The sequence below is a fragment of the Helianthus annuus genome, chromosome 16, assembly GCF_002127325.2.
Source record: "Helianthus annuus cultivar XRQ/B chromosome 16, HanXRQr2.0-SUNRISE, whole genome shotgun sequence".
In the NCBI taxonomy this organism is placed as follows: Eukaryota; Viridiplantae; Streptophyta; class Magnoliopsida; order Asterales; family Asteraceae; genus Helianthus; species Helianthus annuus.
In genome coordinates this window covers 13,131,971-13,140,238 of record NC_035448.2, presented here as the reverse complement: position 1 = coordinate 13,140,238, position 8,268 = coordinate 13,131,971, and the positions used below count along the sequence as shown (strand labels likewise).

Sequence of the window (8,268 nt, the reverse complement as noted above, 5' to 3'; positions counted from 1 at the left end):
TTTTCGAAACAACGGACAAGATTGTCCAGATTCGGGAACGTCTCAAGGCTGCCCGTGATAGGCAGAAAAGCTACGCTGATCCAAAGCGTAAGGATTTTCACTTCGAGGTAGGTGAAAACGTGCTACTAAAAGTATCACCCTGGAAGGGGGTGATGCGTTTCGGTAAGAAGGGTAAACTGAGCCCGAGATACATAGGACCTTTCGAGGTTATCGAACGTGTCGGGTCAGTCGCCTATAAATTGAACTTACCAGAAGAGCTCAATGGAATTCATAATGTGTTCCACATCTGCAATCTAAAGAAGTGCTTCGCTGATGAATCATTAGTGATCCCACACACAGATGTGCATATAGATGAGAGCTTGAAGTTTGTGGAGAAGCCTTTGTCGATTGAAGACCGACAGGTGAAAAAGCTCCGAAGAAAACACGTGCCGACAGTTAAGGTTAAATGGGATGCCCGGAGAGGTCCCGAATTCACGTGGGAAGTTGAATCCACGATGAAGGAGAAATATCCCTATTTGTTTGAGTAAATCTCGGGTCGAGATTTATTTTAAGGGGGAGAGGATGTAACACCTCGAAATTTTGTGTCCAATAATGTATTGACACGTGTCTTAAGTTTACACGTGGCGTTTTATATTTAATAAAGGACTAATGTTGACAAACCTTGAAAGTATATAAATTCGAGGGTTATAAATGTCAGACAAGGGTAAGTATACTGTATAGTAACCCTAAATGGTGCTCGTACCTTCAAACGAATAAATCATGGATCGTACGGAAGCGAAACGCGGAAGAAAGTGGGAGATTACAAGCTGCGGGGGTTAACTGTGTCAACATGTTTAATTATACCTCTGAGTGACCCTTTGACGTACCCGAGGCATTGTAATAGTAAAATACGCTCACTAGAATATACTGTATAAATTCCGCGAAGTTCCGTTTTAAAACGAGAAAGTTATGATCAAATTCGTACGAGAAGGGTTAAAAGCGTCAACAATGAAAGTTAAGGCTTTCCGAATAATTAACAAGGTAACCGGGGACTTAACAATGCGGGTAAATAACATGAGGCCCTTAGTTGTAAATAATCAAGGGCCAAATCGCAAAGTTACCCCTTCAAACCCGAAAGGTCAGGTTAATAATTACAGAAGATTTCGTTATTAAATTACCAGATTCTAGTCATGATTACAAAAGATTTAAAAATCCTGAAAAACAAACCTCTCGCGGGCCGCGTAAGGTTTTTGGTTAAGTTGAGGCGGGCCGCGAGCCTCCTAATTCTACGCGTCTGATTTAAAACTTCAGGCGGCCCGCGTAATAGTTGCATGAATCTTTCATGCGGGCCGCGTGAGACGCCTAGATGCAGAAAGTTTGGACTTGCATGCCTTTTGAACTTGTGAACGATCATTTAAGCAATAAGTGAGGCATGGGCACCCTCTACCTGACCCCTAGCACTTTAGGACACCTGCTGAGCATACATACTCACTTGTAGCCTGAGTTGTGATGATCCCATGCCCTTTCTTGCACTATAAATAGAACCACATTGTGCATAAGTTCACCACACCTCAAAACACACTCTCTTGATCATCTCTGAAGCTCCCAAGTCTTCTTCTAGCATTCCAAATCGTGCTCAAACTTCTGTAAGTTGTTTAGAACATTTATGGTTTAGTTTTGCTTAGTTAAATAGCTAAAAATCAAACCGTCGTAACCACGGTTTGACTTCGAGATAAGTTCTCAATGGCTCAGTCCTAGCTCGAATCTAAAGTAGCTATGTGTTGGTATTTATGTGGGTAATAAACCCCTAAAAGGGTTCCCACTGATCACCACTCTAACTATGTCGAATGTCGAGTCAAACGTGCACTTAAAAAGTCAACAGAAAGTCATTTTACAATTTTGTACATAATCTGTAATGTATATGCTATGAAACCTGTTTTTATGATCATAAAACATGATATTAAGTATATAAACTTGTCTAAGCTCGTTTGATTCGGCCATTTGCTATATTGACCCGGTTCGGAGCCGAATGTTGCAAAAGTTTGACTTTTGCTTTGACTTCAGTTCTGACCCGTTTTAGTGCAATGTAGATATGCCTTAGGACTCTCTTAGGACCAGGTCACGTGATGGTATCACCCTCTGTGACCGGTTCGTTGTTTGTCCGAGTCTTTTATGCATTTCCGTTAATTACTTGAAAGTTGACCGTAACGCCCTTTTTAAAATAAAACGAGTATTTCGGACATGTGAAGGGACCATAACCTTGCTTACTAAATTCTAAGCATGTCCCTAAAGTTTCACGCCAATCCGAGGTCTAGAATGGGAGTTATGCTAAATAGCGCATTTTTAAGAAACTTTTGTAATAAACCGCGCAATTAGCATAACGCCTACCTAAACCAAGATTTCGTCACCAAAACTTTTACCCACTGTAGTAAAATAATATTTTGGGATTTTTAAAGATTTTTAAAGATTTTTAATTAATTTTAACCTGCTCATAACCTACGGTTATGGCTACGGTTCGGTAAATACCGAATGTGCCCTTTTCGGCCAAAACTTGAGTTCTACAAGGTCTTTTGACCCGATTCCAGTTGCTACTGATTTTAAATAATAAATAAGATATCTTAGACTTATTAAACTGATCGGGAAACTCAGGTTTCCTGTAGAACTCAGAAATCTCTTTAAAAGTCTTTAAAATGACTGGAAAACCCCTACGGGGCGTATAATGAACTAAAACTCGTTACGGGCATTATGGAAGGTATCCTACTGATACCACAACCTCTTTAAAGTATATTGACTTAGGAAAACAGTGTAGGACTCCTACGGTTACCCGTTGCGCCTATTGCGCGCACGGTTCGGCTTATGTAACTAGTTTACGTAAATTAGCCGACACGGGTCAAACCATATCATTTTGACCCCAAGATTCAGAGTGTGAATATTAAACCCGTATAAAACAAGTCTCCGAACTTGTTGGGTCAGAATCACATTCCATTCTCGGTTTTCGCCTTTCACGCGAGTAAACCGTATCTATCCCTCGAAACTAACCGGTCTAGGCTACGGCTAATATAAAGACCCGTTAGGATTCTAATAGGTTATTTTAAAACCTTCGTTCCAGAATAGGAGCCCCAGTAAAAGATATCTGTGATTTAACCGATTAAGGACAATACTTGCAAAGGTAAATACTTTTAACTTATTTTCCCTTATACGGGCTTGGGTTACGGTATATATAAAATACCGCTTGATTGAGCATTAAATCCTCCACGCTGAGTGGGTATTAAATTTGATCGGCTCATTTAAACAGTCTTGTTACTTAAAAGCCTTTGGGGGGTTAATGACCATGCCCCGGATATCCTTGGCATCATTCGAAGAAATGGCCACGACCTTGACAGTCGGGTGTAGGCGTACACCCGGTATTATGTCTATACTATTAAAAGACGTAGCCGATGGCTTACCCACCTCGGTTTTACGCAATGTGGTGTGTCTATTGATCTTTAACCCGGACTAGATCCGGGCTACTGAACGCATAGAAGGAACATGTAATTCGTTCACAAGATTATAATTTTAAATAATTCTCCCAAGTTATAAAAGAATTTGTGCCTCGTGCATTCAAATCAATTTTTATAAACATTTTCAAAAGTGTCGGTTGAATGTATTTACCAGTGTAAACTGACGTATTTTCCCAAAAAGATTAAGTGCAGGTACTACACGTAATCGGCTGGCAATAGCTCCTTAGCATCTTAAGAAGTCTCGCAAGCTTGATGTCTTATCTGTTGAACAACATTTTTATTTATTTTGATCCCTCCTGTGGATACTATTCAACTACTTGTGATACATTTGATATTACAGTAAATGGTTGAATTATATTTATCTTTATGCTTCCGCTGTGCATTTATATATTGTGGTTTGACTATATTGTTGCCAACTACGTCACGGTAATCCCCACCGGGCCCACCGGTGATACACGTGGAAATCGGGGTGTGACAAAAACCTTAGGGACGAAAATGGCATTTTACGCTAAAAGAATATGAACTTAGTTTAATTGAATATAATCTACCTGTCCTGTGGAGACGATAACTGGATCGCGCATCAGTTCTAACGAAATAGGGCAAAGGAAGTCAACATGTTTTACTGGAGCATCCAATTTCTTTTTTTCATCTAATAAAGATGATGTTTCAGATGAGTTCTTTGAAGTTTCCAACTGATACACCGTTTCATTTTGATTATACCCTTCCGAAAGATTCTCTTTCGACGCAGCTTCCACCTTTGTTTCAGCTTCTTGATCATTGATGTTAGTATCGGTCTTTGCAAGATGAAGATCTTCTGCATCCGACGTTTAATTTAGGGGTTTACTGTATCTTTCTCTCACTCTTCGCAGCTGACCTCTTACTAAGTCAACCTAAACACGCGATATAACATGATTATTATAAGAGGATAAAATATCAAATCAAAAGATACAAGAAAACATTACCTTTTGCAATGTCCATAAAGAAAAGAAATGGATCAGCTTCATTAATAGGAGATTGCAAGTCTTCATTATCATTGAAGTCATCATCGTTGTCGTCATCATCATCAACTCGACGGAATGACTTTCCCTTCAGATATATTAGATTCATGATTACAACTTGATTGATTTGTTACTATTAATAAAGTAGATAGATGTCCGAAAATATATAAACCTATACGGCTAATCTTTGAAGTTTTAATCTATCAGCTTCATCGCCATCCTCTGCATCAACTCCCATATCCACATGAGACCGTAGCTTAACTGAAGCACCCCTGTTAATTTAAATGAACTTACGAATTATTTTTCATCTTTTTTTTTTTTTGGTTACATTCTGGTGCAAGTAGAATATCATGGTGAAAAGGGAGTTCAAATTAATCAATATGCTTTCTCGATCATAAGAATCAAATAAATACCTAGTCAAATATGACATATTCTAAATAATAAAAGCTTACTTTAATTTATAAATCAATTGATAAAATAGTTATAAATTAATTGCATACCTGAAATTTTAAATAATTTTACATAGGCATGCTGCTGCAATGAAAGATTTATAATATATTAATTCGTGTGAACTGTCAAAACACATATATAATGTGAATCTTTAACTTAAAAACACATACCAGGGTAACCATGTAAGATATTAACAGACATCTTCTGTATTTGAGACGAACCTGCAGAATCAGTCATATCTCCCAAAAGATCAGTCAACTCGAGTTGATTTTCTTTCTTATCCTTGACAGACGGGGCTTCCTTCTGCATATTGATCCTTCTCTATGTCATTTTTGCTATCATATTCAAGGTTTCTAAGATATATCACTACAAAACTCGTATCAAAATTGATCCTAAAATAAGTCTGGTTACTATATTGCATCTACATAACCAAATAACAACTGTAGAAAACTAAAAACCGAACAAATCTAACATCACATATAACACTACATCAAACAAAAAGAGTTCAAATCACTTACTTAGCTGACGACAACGACTTTTGACGCCAGAATCGTGCGTGGATTGCGAACAGAGATAAACCGCCTTTAATACCAACTCTGATGACAATTGATTTACCCGTATTTGTCCATCCAACTTCCTGCTTGAATATCTTTAAGGAGCTGTTTTGTAAATCAAGCAATCCATTTGGCTGTGTACACATCCTTTCAATATCTTCAAGAAAGCAGTTTCTTTCAAAGTCGAGATAGTGCAACTAAAAGACATAGTTTGCTAAATATGTCTTTCCAATCCCAGCCATTGCCCATATTGTGAGAATTTTAGTGCTTTGTTGGGATCTGTCTTTCAAAAATGAAGTGACGAACCTAACTGAAGAATCCACTCCAATTAGATATGGGATTTTACTCCTTCTCTCTAGGTGCAATCTGCTAGCTATCTCTTTAACAGTTGCTTCAATAAGTATGATCCGCCTCATAAAAAAAGCATAACATCAACTACCTCACCAAAACAAAAAGTATACTGAAGTACTGAACTATGGAACACAATACTTTCGTAAAAGGGAAACAAAAGCAGAAAATACCAGTCATCAACTATGTTTGTGAGGCTTCTAAATGATGCACTTGGGTCTTTAGATTTGCAGCCAGCCACATAAAGTGGCAAAATAACCTGCCATTATATGTACATAATATATATATCAGCACAATTTTATATTAATATTTTTCGCTTGGAAACTTTTTATTGCAAGATACTCCATCTCAAAATATAACTAAAATACAACACAAATCAAAGAAAAGAACAGGCTAATGAGAATGAAATCGAGGCTTACTGAAGCAAAAAAGCATCCACCAATGACTTTTCGCCGAGAAACACCAAACGTCGCCAGCTCAGACTACTGTTTAACAAAATTATTCCAAATTTAAGTCACAAATCTGTTGCGCAAAGAACATTCTCATAAAACACTGATGACGAAAAACAGACAACATTAACCAACAATCCTGACCAAGCAACACGAAAAACAAACCGAGACTCACATTACCTCTATAGCAATGTGAGTAATTAATTACGTTTATCTCTAATGTATGTGACATCATGGCTATAATTCAAATTGTGAATTTTGATCAGTTCCAAACATTTAAGTTCATATTGATCCTGATCCAATATGCATACGTCTATCCCAAATAGCATTGTAAAGATAGCAGCTGGGTCATACCATAATCTAAATAACTAAAGACCACAAAACTACCATTGAGATTCCTGATTCCCAATGAGCATTAAATCTTTAACCTGTTATAAAATACTAAATCTTTAACTAAAACAATAAACTGAAGAAAGAATATATAAAGAATAATGCCAAAAGGTACTGAAAATACAAATAAACATTCAATACGCATTGGATGGAAGTCTGGATGGACCTGGCGTGCCTACAAAAAGTTATACAAATAAACATTCAAACCATATCTAAAAAACTTACATGTAGTCGCCAATAAGGGTAGTTCGTCGGGTAGTTTTCAGAATACTCATCCTCATTTTAGAAACAAACGAAGTGTATATCATATATTGAAAAATACAAAACATACCTTTGTGGCATAAGCAATTTAAGAACTCGATCTTGATGTGCTTCCGTCTTCCAAATCCTAGATAACATGTATAACACTTACCTAAATACAACTGTACATACAAACGAAGTTAGATAATCAATAATACAAACAGATTCCAATCACAACAAAAAGTTATAAGTAAACTGGTAAAAATACAATGTTACCTGCCATTGGCTTCTTCCCCTTTCATATCAGCAACTTCTATTAGGGTTCCATCTAATTAGAACTTATACAACTACAAAATAAAAATAACGAAATTTCAAGAAACTCGCTGAGAATCCTCTAAATATCGAATAACGAAATCACAGTGGCTAAACTGAAATTATTCCTCTAAATATCAAATATTCAATTGTACTTTCAAATTTCAATGATGAACTTGTTAATTGAGGTTTCCAAGCGATTTGTTGTTGAGTAAATGATGATGAAATTGAAGAGTAATTGTAGAAGAAGTGGCGGAGATTGTGTTACCGTGAGGAAATTGACGACGTGAGATTCCCAGAAGAAGGTTTAGGGTTTGATGAATTGAATATGCTCAGATTAGGGTTTGAATATTGCTTGGTAGTCATTATCGGTTAACAAAAGTTATAATCTAATCTGTGAAGTGTTCTTGGCTTGCATATCACCCGACGACTTCTTTTTAGGAGATGTGTGGTTTGAATAGATTCAAGACAATCAGATTTTGGGAGGAATGAAGAGTTTGGGTTTGGATTTGAATTTTGAAAGATGGGACTCTATATTTGAGAGAGAAGAATTGAAGCTCTGATCACATTAAATGCAAATTACATATCTCTATAAGTTTTAAATTTCAAATTACCCTCCATTTTAATTAAACATCTGCTGAAGGAATGTATTTAAAGTGATGGCAGCGGTTGAATTTTGAATGTGGAGCAGAGTTTTGAAAGTTATGTGGGCAAACATTTGCCCTTTTCTATGTGGGCAGACCTTTGAAAGTTAAATGTGAGCCAGAGCTTTGAATTTTAAAGTCTTTTAATATTAAGCTTTATGATGTAATAATGACATAAGAAAAACATTGTTGGACAACCTCTATGGCTGCCAACTAAGCTTTTCTTATTTCACTGCATTTTCTCCTTTTATTGATAGTATAGATAGATATAGATATATCTATAGATATTATAAGGCCAGTTAATTAACTTGAAAAAAAAATATTGAATTTTCATTTCAAGACCACAAATGTCCTTATATAAAATTTACTTTTTCCCTTTTCCCAATCACCTTTTCTATCTATAT

General features: G+C 36.5%; 1 long non-coding RNA gene across 9 annotated transcripts; it reads right to left on the bottom strand.

Annotated features, from left to right (window-relative positions):
- Positions 1-1,212: 1,212 nt before the first annotated feature.
- On the bottom strand, positions 1,213-7,717 carry LOC110916504. Of its 9 annotated transcripts, none has more exons than XR_004884810.1 (12): positions 7,489-7,717; positions 7,185-7,255; positions 6,249-7,090; positions 6,003-6,088; positions 5,788-5,872; positions 5,446-5,638; positions 5,098-5,230; positions 4,978-5,011; positions 4,650-4,749; positions 4,442-4,565; positions 4,028-4,369; positions 1,213-1,623 (listed from the first exon to the last, which is right to left on the bottom strand). It is a non-coding gene; the product is annotated as an uncharacterized LOC110916504 (long non-coding RNA). The 9 variants fall into 9 exon arrangements; XR_004884813.1 differs by having other exon boundaries at positions 5,446-6,088; positions 6,249-6,314; positions 6,633-6,706; positions 6,793-7,090; XR_004884808.1 differs by having other exon boundaries at positions 5,446-5,916.
- Positions 7,718-8,268: the final 551 nt, after the last annotated feature.